The 26,042-nt window shown below is 46.2% G+C and overlaps 1 long non-coding RNA gene across 1 annotated transcript; it reads right to left on the reverse strand.

Annotated features, from left to right (window-relative positions):
* Positions 1-1,191: 1,191 nt before the first annotated feature.
* Positions 1,192-23,164, reverse strand: LOC138304483 (uncharacterized). The gene is made up of 4 exons (XR_011205578.1): positions 22,960-23,164; positions 7,214-7,523; positions 6,212-6,625; positions 1,192-1,562 (listed from the first exon to the last, which is right to left on the reverse strand). It is a non-coding gene; the product is annotated as an uncharacterized lncRNA (long non-coding RNA).
* Positions 23,165-26,042: the final 2,878 nt, after the last annotated feature.

Here is a 26,042-nt window from a genome sequence, read left to right on the forward strand (position 1 = left end):
TCCACAACAGATTGATAATGGTGTGCTGCTCAGCTCCCCAATAAATAATGTTGTGGATTCCTTTGTGTAGTGTTTGTCTTTGACACACCTTTCCCCAAATCCCCTTTCCCATCCATTCATTGAGCCCCTAAACCTCTTCCCCCGGGCTGCATGTTATTGAGGTGTGACCTAATTGTACACCATAAATGAATCACACACTTTCTGGGGCAGATGTGTTGAACATAATACCAACTCACTATATGGCTTTCTATTACCTGAGCAATATTCCACATCGGCCCCATCAACAACTTCATTCATGTCTTGTGTGTGTTCTGTTAATGCTTAACCTGGTCTAAATACTTTTGAGTCTGAACCCACTTCTGACTCCATGATCTTATTTTCTAAGTTCAATTTTAAACTATAGCTCCCCACCATTACTCGGAAGAAATTGATATTGCTATGTTTTATTATCATATCACGTCTTCTTTGCTGTGTGTCAATACTGTCATTGCGGTTGTCTGCTCTCAGTCTTCCTACAGTTATGATATATGATGATGACCCACTAATTCTCTATTTTCTTTCAATCTAGATAACAGTAATGGATAACCCTTTGATTAATCCTGTAGTTGGAGTTCACATAGGTGGGAGTGGCACCTTCTGTCAAGTTCTGTCTTCTCTGTTAGCATGCCAGCCTGCTACTGCTTTCTACCTACCACCCATTTAATGCCATTTTGGGAAAGCCCTGCAGTAGGAAGAAGACTTGCTTGCTTTATCTATTCAGGTATGAGAATAAATGTAGATTGAAGTGAACTTGTTTAATTAGTATTTTACTCATACTGAAGATTATGTTGTCTGTGTGTAGTGGCTTTTTGTAGGCAAAATAGGCAAGGGCAATCATCCCCTAGTAATAAAGCAAGGGTATCAGAAAATGACATATACTTTTTTTTAGCAGATTAAAAATAGCAGTCTACACTAAAAGGCAGCAGTGCAAACTAAAAGTCTAAAACACCAAAATAAAGATTTGAGATGCAAATGAAGTAAATAAATATCCCCTTTATTATTTACAAATAGAAAACCCGCCCTTTTCACCCACAAAAGTCCCGCCCCTCTCCCCGATCAAATACAAACCCGGCCCCAAAAAGGCCAACGAACAGTCCAAACTACAGTCCAGCCCAAATCCCTCCCCACTCTCTCCACCCACAACAAGTCCCTCCCACAAAAAATAAATAAACAAAACAAGGGCTTAAAAAAGGGCACTGTCTATATTGGTCATGAGCAGGTTGATGTTCTGCACAATACTGGTGAGCTGGCTCTCTATTCAGTCCATCGGCTGCAGAATGTGTCGAAACAATGCCCTGGTAGAGCAGGAGGGTGTAGCAGCAGGTGCAGTCATGGAATCTGACTGCAGGGGACGATGCCGCCGATGTACTGGCCAAGAGGCTGAGGGCTGGCATGCTGTTCTGCTGGAGCGTGGGTCCGAGGCAACTGTTCTGGCCTCTTCCTCCTCTAGGATCACCAGGTGCTGGTATTCCGCCTGAATGTTTCCCAGCCTCTGCTGCTGGAGATGGGCCTCTGTCTCCTGCCTAGTTAGTGGTGGTCATCAGGCAGGAGTAGATATATCGAGAAAAAAGAAGAATAACAAAATACAAATTGTAAACAATGCTCCGAACAAACACTTTTTCAAATGATAGATAGTGGGTAGTACAATAGTACATTGCTGTTGTGATTAATATTTATGATTAGGGGAGTCACAGGGCCAATATTTTGTTTGTTTACCTACACATGCCTCACATAAGAAGCACTAACTGTCTGGTAGAAAAGAATTAAGGCAGAAGGAGACCAGGTCATTTTTTTTCTTTTAAAGGCCTTTCTAGTAACTAAATAGACACATTTAGTGGAAAAATAAAAAAGAATTACCTCTTATTATGATGAGTAAGGCATTATGCACTATGGAGTACAATTTGTGCCAAATTATTGGAGGCATGCTAGCCAGCGCTTCAAGTACATTGTTACTGTGTGCAGCTCAGGCAGCTGTAGCTGACAATTGTCTATCTTTAATTACAATGGCCCTGCTCTTCCCCATATGCCCTTCACCTAGTTTAGTTTCTATTCCAACTCCAAAGAGGCACATGAATAAATATAAGCAACATCACACATGACATGTATAAAATGCAGATATATTTTATCCTGTCTGTTGTAAGTGGATGGAGCGGGGAAATGATGCACTGCACTACAGGGAAAGGAATGGGCTATATAGATTGTATATGGCACGTTCGTCACAGAGTACCCCCTATGCCAAACTTGAAATTAAATTGGGCACTTACTGGTCCCAGTTTACTCACTGGTCTCCCCCTCCATCACAAATTCTTTTCAGCAAATTGATTTACTGTGCGGTAAGGAAAGTAAATAAACTTGACTTACTCTACTGCAGAGAAAGGCAGATGCATTAAGCGGGTAGGTAGAGCTTTTGCTATAGAAGAATAGAGGGGCGTCACATATCTATCTACAGAAGAATAGCTCCCTATTTTAATCATCCAAGCAATTACTCAATTGTCCTTTCATTCTTCCCCTAGATACACCCTAAGCCACCATGATTTAACCCATTCGCTGCCAGGCCTTTCCCCCTCCTGTGCCAAGCCTTTTTTTGGCTATTTGGGGCGGTTGTGCTAAGGCTTATGTGGCTTGGGTCCACATAAACTACCCAGGCCAAATTTGCGTCCTTTTTTTCCAACATCCTAAGGATTCTAGAGGTACCCAGAGTTTGTGGGTTCCCCGGGAGGAGACCAAGAAATTAGCCAAAATACAGATAAAATTTTGTTTTATTTAAAATAAAAATGTGAAAAAAGAGCTGCAGAAGAAAGCTTTTGGTCTTTCCATGAAAATGGCATCAACAAAGGGTTTGCCATGCTACAATGACCATCTTCCCAGCTTTCAGGAACAGGCAGTCTTGAATCAGAAAAGCACATTTTTCAACACAATTTTGGCATTTTACTGGGACATACAATTTTTACTATTTTTTATGCTTTCAGCCTCCTTCCAGTTAGTGCCAGAAATGGGTGTGAAACCAATGCAGGATCCCAGACAGCTAAACATTTCTGAAAAGTAGACACAATTCTAAATTCACCAAGGGGTCATTTGTGTAGATCCTTTAAGGTTTTCCTACAGAAAGTAACAGCTAAAATAAAACAAATTGACATTGAGGTGAAAAAAAGAGCTGTGTTATTTGGAGAGTGCCTAGCTGTGGATTTTGGTCTCTAGCTCAGCAGGCACCTAGAAAAATCTACCAAACCTGTTAATTTTTTAAAACTAGACTCCTAGGAGAACCCAGGGTGGGAGAACTTGTGGTGCTCTCACCAGGTTCTGATACCCAGAATCCTTAGCAAACCTCAACATTTGGAAAAAAAAACACTTTTTCCTCACAGTTCGGTGCTGCAAAGTTCTGGAAACTGAGGGGAGCCACAAACTTCCGTCTACCCATCATTCCCCTACATCTCCCAATAAAAATAGTACCTCACTTCTGTGGATAGGCCTAGTATCCGCGACAGGAAATGCCCCAAAACACACATCAAAATTATCAAATACAAAACTACTGGTTTTGAGGGGGTCACCTGCATTTTTTGTCCTGGACTCAGCAGCCATCTAGGGAAACCTGCCAAACTGAAACAAATCTGAAAACTAAACAATGGAGGGAGTCCAGGAAGGTGTGACTTACATGGAACTCCCATTGTTTTCTTACCCAGAATCCTCAGCAAACCTCAAATGTAGCTAAAAAATAACATCTTTCCCATATTTCTGTGTGAGATCACTGCACTGTCACAAATTTCCTACCACCCAATGTTCCCCTGAGTCTCCTGATAAAAAATGATACCTCACTTGTGTAGGTGGGCCAAGTGCCTGTGACAGGGAAGAGCCAAAAATATGTCGGAATTGAGGGGGAACCAAAGTGGGTCCAAAAGGGCAGCTTACAAAAAAACATCAAGTGGGGTGCAATTTTTATCGGTATAGATATGACAATGCTGGGTAATGGGAATTTTGTGGATTCCTGCAGACTCCGGAAGGTTCCATCACAATAATGTGGGAAAAATGTGTGATTTCAAGCAAAGTTGGAGATTTGCAGGGCATTGTGGGTAAGAAAATGGTGTGGGGTGCATGTAAAGCACACTACCTTGGACTCACCAAGATGTTTCATCTTCAGATGTGTCTAGGTCTTGTAGATTTTTCTACATGGCAGCATCCCAAAGTCCAAAAAGTGCAACCCTTACCATTCCAAGTGGGACGGGTTTGAGAGTTAGACAAACTCTCATGGCTCAAATGTAAATCCAAAACCCAAAATAATCAAATGTCATCTTGCTTGCTGTTGGGATAAGATCTTTTAGTGTGTGGGAGGAGAGTTGAAAGACTGTCACCCCCTTTAGTTGAGGTGGAGGCATAACCATGCCCATACTTGTTGGTAGCCACCACCCCACTATTTTTTTTAATTCCCTGGCATCTAGTAGGCTTTCTGCCCCCCCAGGGAGTAGATCGGGGTAATTTCTCCATCTGCCCACCGGTGGGCAGAACAACTTTGTTGCCATTTATTTGGGGTGGGGTTATTGCCATACCCCCACCCTCTTTTCTTAAAAAAAACAGCCTTCCCTGGTCTCGGGTGGGCTTTCTGCCCCCCTTGAGGGCAGATGGGCATTACAAAAATAGGCCGATCTGCCCCCAAGGAGGCAGAAATGACCAACAGTAATGTGCAACCATGGGGCTTGACTTTTGCCCAAGGGGGTGCCCCACAAACAAAACACACACACACCAATCCCTGGTGCCTAAGTGTTTTTTGCCCCCTATGGGGGTAAATCGACTCATTAGAAATATGCTGATCTGCCGCCAAGGGGAGCAGAAATGGCCCAATATAAATTTACCCCCAGAGGAGTGACCCTTGCCGAAGGGGTCGCTCCTCATCAGTAAAAAAAAAAATCCCTGGAGCCGCTTGGTTTCTGCCCCCAAGGGGGGCAAAAATGTCCTAAAATAAATTTGACCCACAGGGGAGCGACCCTTGTGTGAAATTGCCGCAAGAAAAAAGAATCCCTGGCATCTAGTGGTTTCAGCTCCTCTTGGGGGCAGATTGGCCTAAGAAAAATAGGCCAATCTGCCCCCAAGGGGGGGGGGGAGAAATGGCCTAAAATAAAACTGCTCCCTTGCCTAACATGTCGCTCCCCATCTGTAAAAAAAAAAATAAAAAAAGATATCCCTGGTGCCTAGTGGTTTCTGGCCCCCTTGGGGGCAGATCAGCCCAATTAAAATAGGCCGATCTGCCCCCAAGAGGGATGGAAATGGTCTGAAACAATTTGCCCCCCTGGGGAGTGACCCTTGCCAAAGGGGTCTCTCCCCTCATGCCAAATACAAAAAAAAGAAAATCCCTGGTGTCTAGTGGGCATTTTTGCAGCCCACTCGCTTAATGATTGGGCTGCAGAAATGCTCAGACAGACATCAAAGGAAAGGACTTTCCTTTCCTTTGATGCCTCTCTGCCTGCCCCCTCCCCCCGATTGGCCCCTCTGCCCGCCCCTACTCCCCAGATTGGAAGAGAAATGCAAGCATTTCTCTTCCGATCCAGCTGGAAGCTGAGCTTCTAGTGAGAAGGAGGGGACAGCCTCTGATGAGGTCAGCGGGTGATCGGGAGCTGGCGTCATCAGATGTCCCTGGGGGGGCAGGGGTGGAAGGGGAAGCGATTCCCCTTCCATCCCCTGCCCTGGTGGGGTGGGTTGGTGGCCCATGGGCCTGGTTTAGGATGAAATGGTAATGTCGTTGGCACCCAAGCGGTACTGCCGAAGCCGTAACTGTTACATCACTCTCTCCTCCAGTCTTCTACCCAAATTCACATTCCTTTATCCATCCATTCAGTACCAACAATATTCACCCTTTCCTTCTATCATCTTTTCACCCATCCATCCATTTACCCAATACCAATACTTACCCATGTACCCATTTTCATCCAGCCATTCATTCATCCTTTCCTTTCACTCTTTTCACCCATCCTTTCTTTTAACCTTTCATTCTTTCATGTTTCCATCAAGCCATCATTTTTAGTATGCATTATGTGTGCTTTTGCTGAGTTTCTGACAGAAGAGGCCATAAGTAACCCAACCACTGCTGTAGCTGTAATGCAGGGGGTTCATGAATCCGATCATGAAAATGCCCTTGTAGCTAGTGAGTAAGAGTACTTTTCAGTAAGCAAGCAATGTGACTTACTAGTGCCCAGCAACTCCCCCTGCTCCATCTGTTCCTGCAGTGGTCGAACTTAAGCCGGCTGCTCCACTGGTGGTTGGTGTGGCTATAACCACTGAAGAGCAACAAAAGGGTGGAATACAAAATGGTAAATGAAAGACAGAAAAAAGATAATGCAGGGACAACAGGAATTAAAAAAAACATGGATAGAGTAGTTGGAAAAAAGGGAGCCAGTATAAAAAAAGTAAACAAGGCAAAACTAAAAGTAGTATAAAAGTGGAGATAGGTAAAAGTTAGGGAAATAATAATAATACTATTAAATAATCGAAATGACTGGGGTGAGCAGAGCCATCAGCATTGGTGCAGGTGGATAGCACCTTCCCAGCTCCTGCTGGACCCACTGGTTCAGTGCCCTTCTTCTTGCCCTTCGGTGCTGATCTAAGATTAGAAAGAAGATAAATAAATTACATTAGTGGTACCATTAATCTCCACTAAATTATCATATAACAGGCAAATGCGTTCTTAAATCGCATCACCTATGGTAGTATACTAGTATGATCAACTACCGTTGAGTTGGCTATACTCCTAAAATCCCTTTATCAAATTTCCTTAAGAAAATCTACATTTAGAACTAATGCATTGCAGTGAATATTCTTTCATTCTACATTCATTCCATTCTTGTTTCTCACCCCCCTTGATGGACCAACTCAGCCTCTCTGTTTTTGTTATGCATGCATACTTGCATCACTATGAAATTGCTTGGGACTGTACAAGCTACATAAAGACACAGAGAATGCTAACTCACCGATATACTAATACACTACGGAGAAAGGAGGACAGAGGTGTCTGCGTTGCAATTGCTTCTTAAATAATCAGCAAAAGCGAGTGCCTACCAAGGAGTATAATGATGAAGCACTGAGCACCTGCCTAGCTCTAAATGAATCACATAATAAATAATAACCTTAATGTAAACTAAATCTCTGAGTGGAAGCCGCATGCTATTCAGAACAAAAGTTATCTTCATACCTTGGAGGCCGAGCAGGTCCTTCTCGTGATATCCACCCAGTGGTGTGTCAGCTCCTGGGTGGTGCTCTGGACATGGGTGGCAGCCCTGATGAACCGGCGTACCCTAGCCCAGTGCCACTGATGCTCCTGAAGGGGGTAACCGCTTCCAGGCCACACGCCTGCTGAAAGCATGGAGGGGAGGAGTCGCTGCACATAAAAAAATAGTGCTGCCACCTCCTCCTCACTGAGGATCGGACCAGGCTGCACTCTTTGACGATGGCACCACCGACAAAGGAGGCGGCTGCTGTTGCCCTGCTGCTCTGCCATGGTGCTGGATGGGTAGGGTGGAAAAGGAAACAGAAGGAAAAGGAAAGAAATAAGGAGAACATAAACAAAAATACAAAAGTCATAAAAACATTAAACAAATTGAAAAACACCCTAAAATTAATGAGACACAAAAAGAAACACTCATTGTAGGAAAGTAGCCTCTTTCTTTCTAGCTTGGTTACCCCCCCTCCCGTTTGGCCTGTTTATAAGTGTGTTTAACTGTGTCTACTGGGATCTTGCTGATCAGTACCCTAGTACTTATGATCTCTCCCTTCAAAATGAATGTTGGATACTTTATTTTTATGACAATATGCCAAATGTATCTCAGAGAGTACCCTCAGTATGAGGATAAGATATATATACAAGATATATGTACACAAACCCAAAACAGGTAAGTAATAGTCAGAAAAGTAATGCAAACAGTGTAGAATTACAATAGGTGGCATTAGGAACACATAGGTATAGGGGCAACACAAACCATATACTCCAAAAGTGGAATTCGAACCATGAATGGACCCCAAACCTATGTGAGCTTGTAGAGGGTCGCTGGGACTGTAAGAAAACAGTGAGGGTTAGAAAAATACCCCACCCCAAGACCTTGAAAAGTAGGAGTAAAGTACACCTACTACCCCAGAGAGCACAGAAGTCGTGATAGGGGGATTCTGCAGGAAGAACAAACACCAGCAATGCAACAACAGTGGATTTCCGGACCTGAGTATCTGTAAGACAAGGGGACCAAGTCCAATAGTCGCGACAGTGTCGAGAGTGGGCAGGAGCCCAGGAAATGCCAGCTGAGGATGCAAGGAAGCTGCCACCTGTTGGAAGAAGCTTGGAGTTCTGCAAGAAAGAAGAGTACTAGGAACTTCCCCTTTGGAGGATGGATGTCCCACGTCGCGATGAAGCTTATAGAGGTGATCCCATGCAGAAAGACAGCAAACAAGCCTTGCTAGCTGCAAGGGTTGCCGTAGAGGTTTTTCGGTGCTGCTGTGGCCCAGGAGGGTCCAGGATGTCGCAACTTGGAGCCACTTGGAGGAAGAGACAGAGGGGGCACCCAGAAACTCAGGGAGCCCACACAGAACAGGCAGCACCCGTAAAAGTACCTGAACAGGCACTTGGAAGAAGAGTGAACCGGAGTCCACATGAAGTCACAAAAGGGAGTCCACGACGCCGGAGGACAACTCAGAAGGTTGTGCAATGCAGGACTGAGTGCCGGTGACCCAAGCTTGACTGTGCACAAAGTAAATCCTGGAAAAGTGCACAGGAGCCAGAGCAGCTGCAAATCACGCGGTTTGTAGCAATGCAGTCTAGAGTGGGGAGGCAAGGACTTACCTCCACCAAACTTGGACTGAAGAGTCACTGGACTGTGAGAGTCACTTGGACAGAGTTGCTGAGTTCCAAGGACCACGCTCATCAGGATGAGAGGGGACCCAGAGGACCAGTGATGCAGTCTTTTGGTGCCTGCCCTAGAAGGGGGAAGATTCCGTCGACCCACAGGAGATTTCTTCAGAGCTTCTGGTGCAGGGTGAAGGCAGGCTACCCCCAGTGCATGCACCACCTGGAAACAGTCGAGAAAGCCGGCAGGATTAGGCGCTACAATGTTGCTGGTAGTCGTCTAGATACTTTGTTGCAGTTTTGCAGGCATCCTGGAGCAGTCAGCGGTCGATCCTTGGTAGAAGGTGAAGAGGGAGATGCAGAGGAACTCTGGTGAGCTCTTGCATTCCTTATCTGAAGAATTCCCCAAAGCAGAGACCCTAAATAGCCAGAAAAGGAGGTTTGGCTACCAACAAAGGAGGATTGGCTACCAAGACAGGTAAGAGCCTATCAGAAGGAGTCTCTGCCGTCACCTGCGCTCACTGGCCACTCAGAGCAGTCCAGTGTGCCCCCAGCACCTCTAAATCCAAGATGGCAGAGGTCTGGGGCACACTGGAGGAGCTCTGGGCACCTCCCCTGGGAGGTGCAGGTCAGGGGAGTGGTCACTTCCCTTTCCTTTGTCCAGTTTCACGCCAGAGCAGGGCTGGGGGATCCCTGAACCAGTGTAGACTGGCTTATGCAGAGCTGGGCAGCATCTGTGCCCATCAAAGCATTTCCAGAGGCTGGGGGAGGCTACTCGTCCCCAGCCCATCACACCTATTTCCAAAGGGAGAGGGTGTCACACCCTCTCTCAGAGGAAATCCTTTGTTCTGCCTTCCTGGGCCAGGGCTGCCTGGAACCCAGGGGGGCAGAAACCTGTCTGAGGGGTTGGCAGCAGCAGCACCTGCAGTGTAGACCCTGAAAAGGCAGTTTGGCAGTACCCGGGTTCTGTGCTAGAGACCTGGGGGATCATGGAATTGTCCCCCCAATATCAGAATGGTATTGGGGTGACCATTCCATGATCTTAGACATGTTACATAGCCATGTTCGGAGTTACCATTGTGACGCTACATATAGGTAGTGACCTATATGTAGTGCACCCGTGTAATGGTGTCCCCACACTCACAAAGTCTGGGGAATTTGCCCTGAACAATGTGGGGCACCTGGGCTAGTGCCAGGGTGCAAAAACACTAAGTAACTTTGCACCCAAGCTTCACCAGGTGAAGGTTAGACAAATAGGTGACTTATAAGTTACTTATGTGCAGTGGTAAATGGCTGTGAAATAACGTGGACGTTATTTCACGCAGGCTGCAGTGGCAGGCCTGTGTAAGAATTGTCAGAGCTCCCTATGGGTGGCAAAATAAATGCTGCAGCCCATAGGGATCTCCTGGTACCCCAATACCCTGGGTACCTCAGTACCATATACAAGGGAATTTTATGGGTGTACCACTATGCCAATGTGAATTGATTGATAAATTTAGTCACTAGCCTGTAGTGACAAATTTGGAAAGCAGAGAGAGCACAACCACTGAGGTTTCTGGTTAGCAGAGCCTCAGTGAGACAGGTAGGCACCACACAGGGAACACATATAGGCCACAAACGTATGAGCACTTGGGTACTGGCTAGCAGGATCCCAGTGACACATAGCAAACACACTGACAACATAGGGTTTTCAGTAAGAGCACTGGGCCCTGGCTAGCAGGATCCCAGTGAGACAGTGAAAACACCGTGACATATACTCACAAACAGGCCAAAAGTGGGGGTAACAAAGCTAGAAAGAGGCTACTTTCTCACACCCCTATAGAAGGCCCTCCAGCCCTCAGGGCAGGGTGCAAATTACCTGTGTGTGAGGGCACATCCTAACTATCAGAGGTGCAGTCCCCCCATGACCTCCAGGACCATTTTCTCAGACATTTTACGCTTGTACTGGACATAGGTCAGTACCTACGTCCAACTACATAATGGGAACTCCGAACATAGGCATGTTTGTAATTAAACAAGTTGGAATCATATCCCAATACCTTTGCAGGCATTGGTTGTATGATTCCATGCACTCTGGGCCTCCTTAGAGGACCCCCAGTATTGCCATTTCAGTCTTCTGAGTTTTTCCAAGGAGCCCTAGCTGCTGCCACCTCACAGACAGGTTTCTGCATTCCTGAAGCTCAAGCCCAGGAAGGCAGAACAAAGGATTTCCTTTCGGAGAGGGGTGTTACACCCTCTCCCTTTGGAAATAGGTGTTACAGACTTGGCAGGGGTAGCCTCCCCAAGCACTGGAAATGCTTTGATGGTCATATTTGGTGCCCTCCTTGCATAATCCATTCTACATCAGTTCAGGGACCCCCAGTCCCTGCTCTGGCGTGAAACTGGACAAGGGAAAGAGGAGTAACCACTCCCCTGTCCATCACTAACCCAAGGGTGGTTCTCAGAGCTCCTACAGAGGGCCCCTGAGTTTTGTCATCTTGAATTTAAGGATGGCAGGGAACTCTGGGAGCTTCTGAGTTGCCAGTGCCAGAAGGTGACATCAGAGCCCTCCCCTGATAGGTGCTTTCCTGGTTAGCTGACCAATTCCCCTTTCAGGGCTATACAGGGTCTATACTTTGGGTGGTTCTTCAGATTCAGATTGCAAGACTCCAGCAGGAATCCCCTGCATCCTCCAATTCAACTTCTCACCAAAGAAACTGCATCTGGACCCTCCAAGAACCCTACAAACCGCAACAAAGAAGCAAGACGCCTTCTGCAACGTTGTATCTTCAGCTCCTGCCAGCAACTGCAACTGTTTCGTGGTTGTGCATCCTCTGAGGACAGTCCATCTTCAGCCAGCACCAGAAGAGTAAAGGAATCTCCCTTGGAGTGAACGAGACACTCCCCTGCTTCAGCAGGCACCTACTATAATGACGACTGGGTACATGAATCACCTCTCCTACTGAGCTGTGTGGGTCCTGCATCACGGGTGTTGGACTGAAGTTGTCCCGATGGTGCTGACGTACTACTGTCTAACTTTGGTGGAGGTAAGAGCTTGCTTTCCCACGCAAGACAGTACCCCTGTGCACCACCTGTTTTTCAGTTGCCAAGGCTTGTTGCCATTCTTCCATGAAGTTCTTCACGCACCATGCAGCTCTGGCCCCCAGCTCTCTATCCTGCAATGCACAGCTTTCTGAGTGGTTGTCCGGCGACGCAGGAGCCTTTGGCGTTGTGCTGCATGGGCCTCTTTTGCACCTTCATTGCCTCCATGCTTTGGGACTCCTGTGCACGCTGCCTGGTTTTCTGTGGGTTTTCTTAGCTGCTGAGAGCCCCTTTGACTCCCCCTCCTGGGTAGAGTTCACCTGATGTTTTCAGGTCCCGGTCAGCGCCATTTCCCACTAACCGCGAGCTTTGCATGTGCCAAGGCTTGTTGGCAGACTCCAGTGATGGAAATCAGACTGCAATCCTCCATCTGGTGTGGGGCATCACTTGCACCAACCAGGAACCCGATTCCATCTTCTTGGGTGCAGTACTGACTGTTCTTCTTCACCTGTGGTTCTTCTTTTGCACCTTCATCCGTGTTAGCAGGGGTTCCTGTTGTGCCTGGACCCTTCTGTGCTTCCTGGACATGGTCCCCTTCTTCCACAGGTCCTTGGATCCTGGAATCCATTCTTGGTGTCTTGCAGTATCTTCTGATTCTTGCATAATCCTTCTTTTAATTTCTAAGTGTGTTCTGGGGAAGTTACTGCGTTTTACTCCTACTTTCCTGGGCTCTGGGGTGGGTTCTAGTACTTACGTTTGGTGTTTTCTAGTACTCCCAGTGACCCTCTACACACTACACTTGCCTACGTGGGAAACCGACTTTCACATTCCACTTTCTTAGTATATGGTTTGTGTTCCCCAGGCCCATTTCTAACTATTGTGATTTTCACTAATTGCACTGTTTTCTAACAGTTTTATGCCTATTTCTGCATACTAGTGTATATAATTGGTGTATTACTTACTTCCTAAGGGAGAATAGTCTCTATGGTATTTTTGGTTTTTGTGTCACCAAAATAAAGTACCTTTATTTTTCTCACACTGAGTATTTTCTTTCATGTGTGTGAGTACTGTGTGACTACAGTCCTAGAGAAGGCTTGACTGCTCATCCACAGCTACCTTTAGAGAGCCTGGCTTCCAGAAACTGCCTACACTTCACTAATAAGGGATAACTGGACCTGGTATAAGGTGTAAGTACCATAGGCACCCGCTACAATCCAGGCCAGCCTCCTACACTAATACAATAAATAAAAAAATAGGGATGGATCAAGTATGGGGTGGAGGATTACAAACATTGAGGTCGAATTGAAAGTTCCAGCACCATTAACAGAGTGAAAAAAAGATGGCCGCACCCATGCGTATCACGTAGTGCCATTTGTGCATGATCTTGAACGCAAGTATGTACTTCCCGTTGTGTTTGACATCAAATGAGCAGGCAATGGAGAACTCCACCCGCTAGCAAAAGTCTGCGTAGCACGGCGTTTTTTTTTTGCCACTTTGACGAGTTCCGCGTAATGCCACGCCGCTCAGTCTACCCAGGTCTCCTGGGAACGGTTAAGGGGTTTTACCCCTCATCAGCCAGGCTAGCTTGAATCTAGTGGCGCTGCAAGCATGGGACCAACATATGGGCATACCCTAGTACCTTAGGACGCACATAGCAACACCACAAAGTAAAATGATGAACAGAGTGTTGAAAGTTTTCCAACACGCACAGCAGGTCACTGCACCAGGAAGTCCTCTGAGAGTCCTTTCACAGGTCCAGTAGTGAACTGAAGAGTGGGTCTGAGGGTTCTATTTTTATACTCTGATGTCCTTATTTTGGAATGTTTTAGAAGATTCTGGAAAGGTTATTTGAAGTGCATGGGATTTCCTGACTGCCCTGCTCTGGCTTCCTGTTAACTGCAGTAAAAATACAGGGTTGGTAGGCCCTTTGTGTGAAGGCAAACTTAGGCTAGTCAGGTGTACGTGGGGCTATGCTTAGTTTCACCCCCATCCTGTCAGCAGATGGACCATTGAGGCACACCTAATCCCTTTACTTTGTGAGTCTCTGGGAAAACTTCACAAAGTCTGTCAGCTTTGCCAGTCATGTGACCCAAAACAGACTACAGGCAGAAAGGGCTAAGGAAGAAAAATGCCAACTTTCTAAAAGATTCATTTTCAAAATGTTAATGAAAAATCCAACTTTACCATTAAAGTTGGCTTATCATTACAAATTCATTGGTGCCAAACATGTCATAACTACCTGTCCCAATTAGGAATTACAACCTATTACATGTAATAAGGAATCTCAAATGTTATTCTATGGGGGGGTTGTTGCCTTACAGTAGTGAAGAATAAATTTAGGAGATTTTCTACCAGGACATCTACAACTTGAAAGTACATGCCCGGTCTTTTAACTACTCAGCACCCTGCCCTATGGGCTATCCAGGGCCTACCATAGGGGTGACTTGCATGTAATAAAAGGAGATTTTAATGCATGCCAAGAAGAGTTTAAATGCCATGGCCATGTGACAGTGTGACACTGCATTCAGGCTGTAATAACAAACGTGGGCCATATTTTAGAGGGCTACTTTAGTGGGTGGCGCAATACATGCTGTAGTCTCTCTGGTATAATTTAATTTACAGGCCCTGGGTATATGGTATACACTCCACAAGAGACTTAGAAGCAAATTAAATATGGCAATTAGGTATATTCCAATCAAACCATGTTTAGGGGCACAAGCCCTTCAGCACTGCTTTGCAGTGGTAAAGTGCACAGAGTCCTAGGGACAACACAAACGAAATCCAGCAAAAATGGGAGGAAAGCAGGCAAAAGGTTTAGGGGAATACCACCCTAAGGCTGGCAGGTCTAACAGGCAACACCAGGGCTGGAGCTACCAATCCTGCAGCAGACCTGAAGTAAGACCAGGACTGGACATAAGCTGGAGCTAGCAGGCCTGGAGCAGACCTGAACAGATACAAGTATTAAAGCACAGCTGGAGTATAACCTAGTAGGCATGAAGCAGACCAGGAGTAAGATGAGGAAAGTAGTGTAGGTGGAGCTGGCAGGCCTGGAGCACAGCTGGATTGAAACCAGGGCTGACACACAGCAGAATCTGGACTTGGCAGGACTCATGCACAGCTGGAGTAAGGCCAGAACTGGAGTAAAACTGGAGGTGGCAGTCCTGGAGCAAATTTGAGCTACTGTTGGACTGGCAACCAAAATCAGCCCTGGCCAAATTTGTCGAACATGCATTACACTACAGGAAAATATAACTAGACTGAAGATTTTGATGCATACTTTGATCAAAGATGCCATTTCTGCTCTGAAATCAGCCCCTTTGCCTGCAACCTACTGGGAATGTGTCAGAGTAAAATAATGGCCAGTTTATCACCAACTGTTGTTAGTGCTAGCAGAACTGGTTCTCCATCATGTAGGGCAGGATCATAGCCAGAGAAAATGAATAGTAATAACTGGGACAAAGCAAAAACTGGAAAGGGGCAAGAGCAGGAGCTGGAGGTGAGGCAGAACTGTACTTGCAGTAGAAAATGAGCAGAGAATCCAACAGCAAGGGGAATTGTAACACATTGGCAGGGCTGGCTTTTGGGTAGTGCGAGCGGGCGCACAGGTGCTGACCTGAATTGGGGGACGCTAACCTCAGGGGCGCGCTTTGTTAGCATTAACTTAGAAACGTGCGATTTAAAAGTGCTTGCTGATAAGTTTTTAGAGGTGGCATGGGGGATCGGGTAGTTTGTTTTTTAGGGCGGGGTGAGGGTGTTCGGGGTAATTTTGTTTTTATGGGGTGACGTAGTTTTATTTTTGGGGGTGGGGTCACAGTAGGATTTAGGGCTCAGGGTGGGTGGGGGTATTGGGGTGGTTGTTTTTATGAGTGGGAGTTGGGATAGTTTGGTTTTTAGGGTGGGGTGTGGTAGTTTTGTATTTATGGTCTGTGGGAGGTCAGGGTAGTTTTGTTTCTTGGGGTAGGGGCTGGGGTAATTTTGTTTTTTGGTGTGGGGTGGGGGGGCGGTGTAGTTTTGTCAGGGGCAGGGTTGGGGTAGTTTTATTTTTGGGGATCAGGGTCTGTTGTTTTTGGGGTGGGGGGTCGTTGAAGGTTTTAGGGCTCAGGGTGGGTGGGGTATTGGGGTAGTTTTCTTTTTAAGGGTGGTATTGGGGGGGTTGGGGTCGTTTTGTTTGCAGGAGTGGAGGATTGGGGTAGTTTTGTTTTTACAGGTGGGAGTGAGGGGGTCGTTTTTTTTTTTTTTTTTAGGGGCAGGGTGGGGGGTCGAAGTAGTGTTGTTTTTAGGGGCAGGGGTGGTGGGGTCAGGTAGGTTTATTTTAGGAGTGGGATGGGGTCAGAGTAGTTTTGATTTTAGGGCAAGTGGGGGGTGGTTGTTATTAGGGCAGATGGGGGTCAGGGAAGGTTTTAGGGCTCAGGGTGGGTGGATGGTGTTGGGGTACTTTTGTTTTTAGGGGCGAGGGTGGGGTGGTCGGGTAATGTTTTTAGGGTGGGTTTTTTTCAGGGTAGTTGTTTTTAGGGCGGGGGTGTGGCATGCTACAACCACTCATGTCGTTCCACACATGCCTTTACTAGGTATGCCTTTACAATGAAAAATCATTGTTAAGGCATGCATGGTAAAGGCATGCGTGGTAACAACACAGTCGTTGTTCCAACCACATTGTTCAGGCATGCGTGGTTGGCACATGCATTTCCGTCATACCACCCATGTGTACGAATTGAACATGGGAGAAGAAGCTTTGCTAAATGGGCGAGTATTATAGACCTATATGATGAGTGATTCTGTACGTACATTGGCAATGCCAATTTTCATAAAGTTGTGAAAACCAATAAAGATTTTTTTTTTTTTTTAATGAACTACAGAGACACCTTGCTGTGTGAGCTGAGAGTAGGGCTTCAGAATGTTGACACAATGAATTGTGTGAGGCTGCTACTGGCTTCAGCCTGCATTCGCAGCTCATCTAGGAGTGCAAGGAAGGACTAGCCTTATTAACTCAACATTAACACCTGGGTGAGTGAGCTGACTAGAGAACAGGCTGTGCACACTACAGACGATGTTGAACTGACCTTTAATCTGTAAAAGCCACATGGGTTTAGGGGCTGATTTAGCGCTAAAAGAAATCTGAGTCCATTGTAACATGATGCTTTGTGCTTGATTGTGTGCCATGTTAAATCCATTGTGTCACTTATGCGTAGAGCATGCTTTGCACCGTTTGACTTCCTAAACAGGAAATACTGCAGACCTGGAATATTGAAGCAGGAATGTTGAATGGTCATAACATCATGACCAAAATATAGAAACCCAAAACATCGAGCAGGTTAAGTGCACAGAGTGAGGTTTAGCTTTAGTATTCTCAACTTCACGTCCATGCACCCGAAAGATATGTCTATGATCAAGGTACATGTATATTGAGCCAGGAATAGAAAATCCACACATACTTAACTATTAATATTCTGGGTTTCAGTATTCCATACATAATGTTGTGACCACTTAGTTTTCCTTCCTTGATATTCAGAACCAACACCCTGCAGAAATAAGCATTTAAGGTGCAAAAATTCTCATGAGCTTGCTTTCTTACAATGCCTTAAATAGCTGTTTTTTCATAGCTGCTGTTGCAGATTCATATACTCTTATATCTAAAGAATCGACACCAGCTACAAAGAGTTGAATTTAAGGCAGTGCTTGGGATCGTGACAGGTGCAGGCTTATCCTCTATAAGTTCGGCCTCCAAGTCAAAGAGGACAAGCTTTTTTAAGTATTACACTCACACTTTCTGAGATCAGAAATATGAAATCCCTAATGCGTTTTTCTAATTTTGAAGAAAAAAATCTGTAGCACAACATGCTCTTTTATATATGTACGTTTGAATACGAATAGCGCTCTGTATTATTTGCTAGTATTCACAATTACTTTTATTTTGTGCCATTTGGCCAGTATTTGCAACAGTGCTGTAATCAACCCAGTTACTCCTTTGTTCTCGTTGAGGCGTTTAGCGCTATGATTAGTGCCCGACTAGTGATAGCAGCTCACCTTGCAAAAATGGGCAGAGGATCTGAGGCACTAGGCAGAGGGCCTGGTTTCCATCTGCCCACTACACGTAGAGTATGGCCAGAAGTAATGAACAGTGGACTCTGGGTACATGGGTAATGATAACAGGACGTTACACAAGCCACGCCCTGCGCCTAGAGGTCTCTGAGGGAATGCAGACTGGGTACAAGGTCTGGCGATAAGCCATGCCTTGTGTGAGGAGCCTGCATGCCATTGCCTAAGCAAAAGCCAGTGGGTTAGCAATGTAGGAGACAAGGTCAGAGGGTGTGGTCACACTGTTTTCTCCAGTAGCAGCTGACTACAGCCACCTATCATTCCCAGTGTTTATTGAGGTGAGCAATACGTGTAATAGTTGCACAATTATCAAAGCTCATCATTATCGGATCCTAAAATGTCACTAAAAGTAATTTCTATGTAGGGAATGTTGGTTATCTAGTAAGAAGAATCATTAATGAATGTTAAAAAGTCCTTGCAATTTCCTGTACACAACTTAGTCAAACATTTAGCAAAGTTATTGAACTAGTGGTGCATGTTGTGCCCATTAAACATTCGACTCTCTGGGTGGATATGATCTAAAGGCAACATTTGCTTTGCAAATGCCACTTCCAATATTTCTGCGTATGCCATTGAGGAAAAACAGCCAGCTGTAAAAAATAATACAATTAATCCCCTGGTTTCCAGATACAACAGAGGTTGACAAAAAGCACATCCTAAGGGAGAAAGAGCCTGATTTAGGGCCTAATTTAGAACTTGGTGCATGAGTTCCTCCGTCACAACGGTGGCAAATGTCACATCTGCCGAAATCTAAATCCCATTATATCCAATGGGATTTAGATATTGGCAGACAGGACATCCATCGCCATTGTGATGGAGTAACCTGTCCGCCAAGTTACAAATCAGGCCCTCAGAGTTTGGCAGATTAGGTTACTCCATCCCAATTGTGAGGGATATGCTGCCTGCTGTATTATGATTTCATCACATCCCGTGGAAACTGAATTGTGGTGGATGGGATATCCGTCACAATTGTGAAAGAGTAACTTGTCCACCAAACTCTAAATCAGGTCCAAATAGTTGATGTGGGCATTTAAATTAGAATTTATTTGTCCCAGGGAAATTAATGAGGAATCAAAAATGAACATGCATTCATGAGAGTTGCCTGTAATACATTACAGCCCCGATTCACAAAGGTAAACTTAGACCAAAAGTCTAAGTTTAGACCTAAAGTCTCACTTTACTCATAATAAAGTTAGATTTTTGGTCTAAGTTTAGACTTTTGGTCTAAACTTAGACCAAAAGTCTAAAGTTAGACCAAAAGTGTAACTTTACTACTAGTAAAGTTAGACTTTAGGTCTAAACTTAAACTTTTGGTCTAAACTTAGACTTCTGGTCTTAGTTTACCTTTGTGAACTTGGACCATCGTTGATATGAGTAATCTAAGCCGAATTTGTGGAGTTACATTCCTTTAAAGTCCATTAAGTGTATAGCTTTCAAAGGAATTCCTAAGGTGGCATTGTAGCCCTGTGTTGTGTCTCCATGTTACTGTGCAAAACTGTAACACTAATTCGGCATCAAAAATGTAGTTACCTCCCAGCCACGTTCATCTTATTGTAAACGTGTGCAGTAATGCATATAAATAGTATGGCCACAAGGAACATGTGGGTAATGACTGCGCCACAAGATATTTTAGCATGAATTTGCAACTTTAAGTACATGAATTAATTAATTTAAACCACCATAGAGAAGATTTATTTCTCAGTTTGTGGTCAGGTTTGCTTCTGTCTACTATTTCAACGACAACTGAAAAGTGGTTACAGTATCAGTTGGGTGGCACACTTTTCTGTTAGGGCCGGAGAACCTCTTTGGGGGCAGTAGAAATGCACAACCTAACAATTGTCACTTTCCATGTTATTAGAGAAAGTCTAGAAACTGCCATCCTCATAATTAATTTCACATCTTGATAATTGAACACGAGAGCTAAAATATGCTTGTAAATATATACAGAAAATTGTTGTAGTGGCTGGGAAATGTTGCTATCTAGCTTTGTTCTTACATAACTGTGTAGAAGCAATTTTCAGATACTGTAAATGCAGCCATTCCTCATTCCTCTTTTCCCATTTTTGAACAATGCATTATTTTTTTGTTTAAAATGTAAAGTTTATTTAATGTTTGAATTAGCATAACAGATAATATGTAAGCAAATAAATACATTACGATATTTGAAGTATTAAGGATCAAATTAATTTCTAGAAAATAATTATAGAGTAGAGAAAGAAAAAGGAAGGAAGAAAAAGAGAGAAAAGTGACATCATTAAATCCTACTAGAACAAAGTTACAAAGATATAATATCATTGCTAAGAAATCTAAGCAGTAAAGTGTGACAAAAAAAAATCAACAGATTATATCAAATATTCATATTCACAGTAAAGAGTCATGGAGGTTTAGAAACCTCGTCAGACCTAGGGTTATGCAGGCAGTCAGTCTTAGCAGAGGAATCCATGAAGTTTGTTACCGGTAACAAAATAAATACTTTTTGATTTCAAGAGCAATTGGAGTGACCTATGCTCTGTCAAGTCTGTGACTGTACCAGATACCAAACCACCAAGCTTGAAATTATACAATAGAATAGTTTTGTCATCCTTAAGTAATCAGCTGAAATGCAGCTGCTATAAGTAAATCTAGAACAGGAACAGTATCTGAATGAGAAGATTAATCCTCTGAAATACTTCCAAGAAAAATAGTGTAAGTGAAGAAATTGTTTATGTTTCCAGACTTGTAACCAAAATTGATGCATGAAGGGACATTCAAATAACATATGTTTGAGGTCTGAAGTAGAAATATTACAAAACCAGCAGGTGGTGGGGACTGTGGGGTTAAAGCATTCTTACTGAGTCTTGAGGCATAGAAGTCATTGCACTGTACCTGACTAACGTTTAATTTTTTATTGTCTTGCCTTACAGGATTCTGATGTAAGTCTGAACTTCTACCTCTCATAATGTTTCCCTGCACCTATACAGCCCAATCATACCTTTCATAAAGCCGAAAGCAAAATGTTGCCAATAATTATAAATGTGTGAATGTCCTTGCTTTTAGTAGAAAAATGACAGCCAAAAATTCTGATTCTAAAACTGGACAATTGATATCAGTCAGTGATGTGGCACCACACACACTTTAAGCAATATTTGCACTGCTTGTATCCATGCAACGTATACTTCTGTATAATGAGTCATTGATGCTGGCAAAAAACGTAAGTACTTTTTGTTCTGATAAAGGCCATATAAAATAAATGGACGAGGCTGAAACATTTTGATGGCCTCTATGTTGCAGTACCCCACCTGGCAAAGAACAAGGACAAAATATCCAATGGATAGACATGAGGAGAAATGTTAACTACGTCCACTAGTGTGCCACTTTTTGGGATGCATTCTGGGGGATTTAGATAGTAATTTATAAAGCTTCACCCCCTGAAAAAACCGGATGCTAGTAACAACCAGAGTGCCGGATGAGACAAAAACAAAAGGAACAGAAAAAGGAAGGAGACTGACCGATTGGGTAATGCATAGAGAGGACGGACTACAGAAAACGGGTGTGAAGACATAACAGGAATGAGAGGGAAAGTAGAGAATGCAGGAAGGGTTAAGAGTTTAGGAGGTGTGTGAACACAGGGCAGGACTTTATGGATAGCAGGAGGATGCCGTAGAGTATTTGAAATGAAAGTAAGTCCAGACACAGAGCACTAGAAGGCGCTGAACGTGTTGGGGACACCTGAAGGCAAAGGATGAGATGCCTTGCCCACAAAGGACACTGACGAGGCAGGAATAGAAACGAGAAAGAAACAGACGCAGAGGAGAGGGAAGACTGGTGTCGCCATGACTACACTAGAAGGGGGCTACATGCCTGTAGAGTCCAGCTGGACTCATTCTAGTCTTTCTGCCAGCCACTCTGCTGAGGGCTGGTCTTACATATGTAACACACACCCACCAAACACAGGCGTCACCAGTCAGGTGACCCTGCCAATAAAAGGGGTGGGCGCACGTGCCTGAGGCTAGTTTAATACCACCCTACCACCGTGTCTACGTCCCCTTACTTACCAGCCTGAGGGCCTAGGGCCCCACATTACATTGGCGACGAGTGGGATCTGAAACCCCACGTGGTCGCAGACATGGACTCAACTCAGGGAGGAAAGAGAGAAGCGAGGCCGTCGCAGCCCCAGTCCCATCCATAGGAAAAAGGGGGTGAGTGCTGCTGATCACCGCGTCCCGCAGCACTGCCAAAACGGCTGCGGGCGCCGAAAATAAAGCGCTACGAAGCGCGCTGGGCTGTTTTCCCCAGCCCAAGAAAACAAAATGCCCTGAGGCCGCCCCCGCCCCCCAAAAGTCGGACGCAGCGCGGCCCGCAGCGTGAGAGAAAGCTGCTGGGTCCGCGAGGTATGTGGGGGAAATGGCGCTGTCGCGCGCCGTGAGAAAACAAAAGAAAATGCCAAAATCTGGCCAGTGCGGGTAGCCCCCAAGAAAAAAAAGAACGCGGTCCGCAGCGTGTCCCATGCTGCTGCGGCCGCGCACGTGAAAAACATGGTGCGATTGGGCACCAAGAGTGAAGAAAACGACCGGGGGCCGTTTCCCCCTTTTCCTTTTAAAGTGGCGCTGTCGCGCACCCTGCGCTGTGAGGAGGAGTTGCCAAAGTGTGGTTAAAGTGGTGCAGACGCACCAAAAGTAAAGTGAAATGCTCGGTGCAGACACGCACCGAATACAGCCTGAAATAGGTGCAGACACGCACCAAACTAATTTGAAATGACATGGTGCAGGCACGCACCAAGTACATGAAAACTGCCAAGGGCCGCCCCCACCTCCAACAAACAAAAGTGAGGTGCTCACACGCACCTAGATAGGAAAAAAAAAACTGCCCGGAGCCCCCACGCCCCCCTCAATGACATTGGTGCCATCTGCACGCCTCTTCAAACGAGGCTGTGCAGGTTGAAAAAAAAAATTGGAAAGAAAGGAAAAAAAACACGGAGAGAAAAGGGAGAAGATAAATAAAATTGAACTTACCTGCAGCCCCCACCAGCATGACGGAGTCCTCCCGGCAGCATGCCCTCCTCACCGGCATCTGTTGAAATAAACGAGGCTGGTAACAGGAAAGACTGTCTTGGAAGCTAGAAAAAAAGTGCACTACTGGCATCCAGTGGCCAGAGTTGGTATTGCACCCTATTTCTGTTTTAAAAGGAAAACAAGCTTGGAAGAAGGCAAGTTTACACCAGCACCTTCAGAAAATGACTGCTACACACCAAGAGTGCGCCCGTGGACAGAAACGGCGCAGAAGATGGAAATAGCGAGGAAGAAGAAAGCGACGCGGGCGACGCTGCAATAGGGAAGGAGAAGACTGCAGCTGTCCCAGCCAAGCTGCAACAGTGAGAAACGGACGCAAGTGCCACGTGAGGTCCGAAGAGAGCGCGCATGGTCTGCACAGCCCCTGGCGGCCGTCCTCTGCCACCGACGAGAGAACGCCACATGCCCCAGCAGTGATGGACATCACCGCAGGACAAGAAAGGGACATGCCAGGCGTTGCCACAGGACGCCCAGAAAAAAAAAAAGACTTGACACGTGTGCAGCGTGCACAGAGAGCTGCGCCAGGGAATGTGACGACATGGGTAAAAGTGAAGATGGAGAGAGTACCCGAGAGCGTGACGTAACGCACAGGACAAGAGGCCATGTCAGCTGGCCGCACAGCGACGGAAAATGGCCACTGTTGGCCCATCACTGAGCAGGTCATCTGAACTGACCGACCCTGCCAGAGCAGATGGCAGGAGTGAGCGCCGTAACAGCGCAGCCTCGAGGCGCAAGAATGGCGCCCTCGAGTGAAGAGAAGGAGGAAGAGAGCGGGGACCCTCCTGCTAGAGAGAGGTCCACCAAGAGGATCCGGGAACGGACCAGACCGGGAGAGGTCTGCATGAAGAGCAGATCATGTCCTACCCGCAGGACTCAGCCTGTGAGAGGCTGCGACCGAGTAAGATGCACCAGAGGAGGTGCAGTGATAGGTCCATGTGACGCAGCATGCGACCTGGGGCACAATGCCACATCGAGGACGAAGAGGAAGATGCACCAGCGAAGGTGCAGTGATAGGTCCTTGTGAAGCAGCATGAGACCTGTGGCACGACGCCACGTCGAGGACAAAGAGGAAGATGTACCATCAGAGGTGCAGCGCAAGGTCCATGTGCCGCAACATGTGACCTGTGGCACGACGCCACACCAAGGAGAAGAGAGAGTGGCATGATGCCAACAAGAAATGAGGAGAGGAGTGTGACAGACCAGTCACACCACAGATCAACTCCCTTGCAGGTGTGAAAGTGGAAGGAAGTAGAGTGACACAACTGAGGATTCGTGCGAGCAGATGAGGAGGTACCCATCAGTACAAGACAGTCACCGGGGTGAGCAGACGTCACTGAAGACAGCGATGCGGGTGGTCCCCCACGCTTCCCAGTACGACCGTCCTGTCACCTGTCACCGGCTGCTTGGCTGGGATGGCATCCCTGACGCCGACTGCATAGGCCACACAAGACCCGCCGTGGCCACTATGTCCATCAATTGGTCCTTCCGCTGACAAAGCCGCCGCCACCTGTTTGATCTGCAAAAGGATGAAAAAACATCATCATCATGATGAGGTGCATCACCCAATCATCGAAGGAGGAGCACAGCACCACCTGAGTGGAAACAGTCAGCAACAAGAACCGACGCTGGCAAGGCATGTCTGGCAACGTAGAAACTTATCATCTGAACACCTGCCATGAGCTCCGTGAACCGGACGCCTGCTAGTGAGAGCAGACCAGATCATTTGGACCACCAACCCTTGGGGTTGCACAAGACTAGGACGTGGCCCTGTTGAGAGTTCAGAGAGACTCCTTTAGCGTGGCCAACGTTGGCCCGCACAGCCCACGCAGTCCTGCCGCAATCCAGGGACAAGGGCCTCCAACAAATTCCTGTGAGAGGGGAATATCGCTGAGAGAGAATGCATCTGAGACAGCTCCACGTCAGGCATCTGGAAGCACGGAGGTCTCATATCGAGAGACTGGTCACCTGAAGACTTTGCACCGTGGCCAGAGCACCTGAATCCAGATGGCTCGAGCAAGCGGGTCCTGCATCAACAACCCTTGTGGCTCCATGCGAGACTAGGATGTGGTCCTGTAGGCTGTTCCTCTGAGACGTCTTTGCTGGGCCTGAGATAGGCAAGCACAGCCCACACAGTCCTGTGGAAGCCCGCGGAAGGGCCTCGAGGAGACTCCTGCTTGATGGAGGTCTGGCACGAGAGGGAAGACTGCCGCTGCTCTGCCGCTGGACTTCCAGGCGCCCCAGGCCGTCACGTCATCTGCAGTCTTAGGAGGTAGACAATCTCCAGAGTCAGAATGCCGTCCAGAACTGTGTACAGTGGACTCCCCACTGCTCCAGATGCACCCGCATCAGAAACTGTAAATAGACTTTGACCACATGAGCCCAGACAGGACCCGATCAACGATATCCAGCGAACTGTGAGGTTGTGGACAAGCAACTGAAGTATCTGGACTTCATCCACACAGTGTTCGTGCCCAGCTGTACCTGGTTGAATTATGGACTCGTGCGGAGGTGTCCGGGTGCTCCCAACTGCACCATGTCCACTGCAATTCTGCAGTCTGCCCGAGAGACTGATTGTGGTGCTTTGTTATTGTTTCTTTTACAGGTTGGACTTTTGTTTGGTTCCTCAATAAAGTTTGGGAGGGATGTAGAGTCCAGCTGGACTCATTCTAGTCTTTCTGCCAGCCACTCTGCTGAGGGCTGGTCTTACATATGTAACACACACCCACCCAACACAGGCGTTACCAGTCAGGTGACCCTGCCAATAAAAGGGGTGGGCGCACGTGCCTTAGGCCAGTTTAATACCACCCTACCACCGTGTCTGCGTCCCCTTACTTACCAGCATGAGGGCCTAGGGCCCCACATTACAATGCCCTCACTCCCAACTCAAGGAGAGATCGTGGACAGATAAGTGGCCCAGAGAAGGGACTGGGGATGGTAGGAAACGTCTGTGAAACAGAGAATTCATTAAAGCTATATGAACAGAAGTTTCTAAAAGCAATACATTTGAAGTACGAAAGAAAAAATTA

This window comes from Pleurodeles waltl, chromosome 7 (assembly GCF_031143425.1).
Source record: "Pleurodeles waltl isolate 20211129_DDA chromosome 7, aPleWal1.hap1.20221129, whole genome shotgun sequence".
NCBI classification, from domain to species: domain Eukaryota; kingdom Metazoa; phylum Chordata; class Amphibia; order Caudata; family Salamandridae; genus Pleurodeles; species Pleurodeles waltl.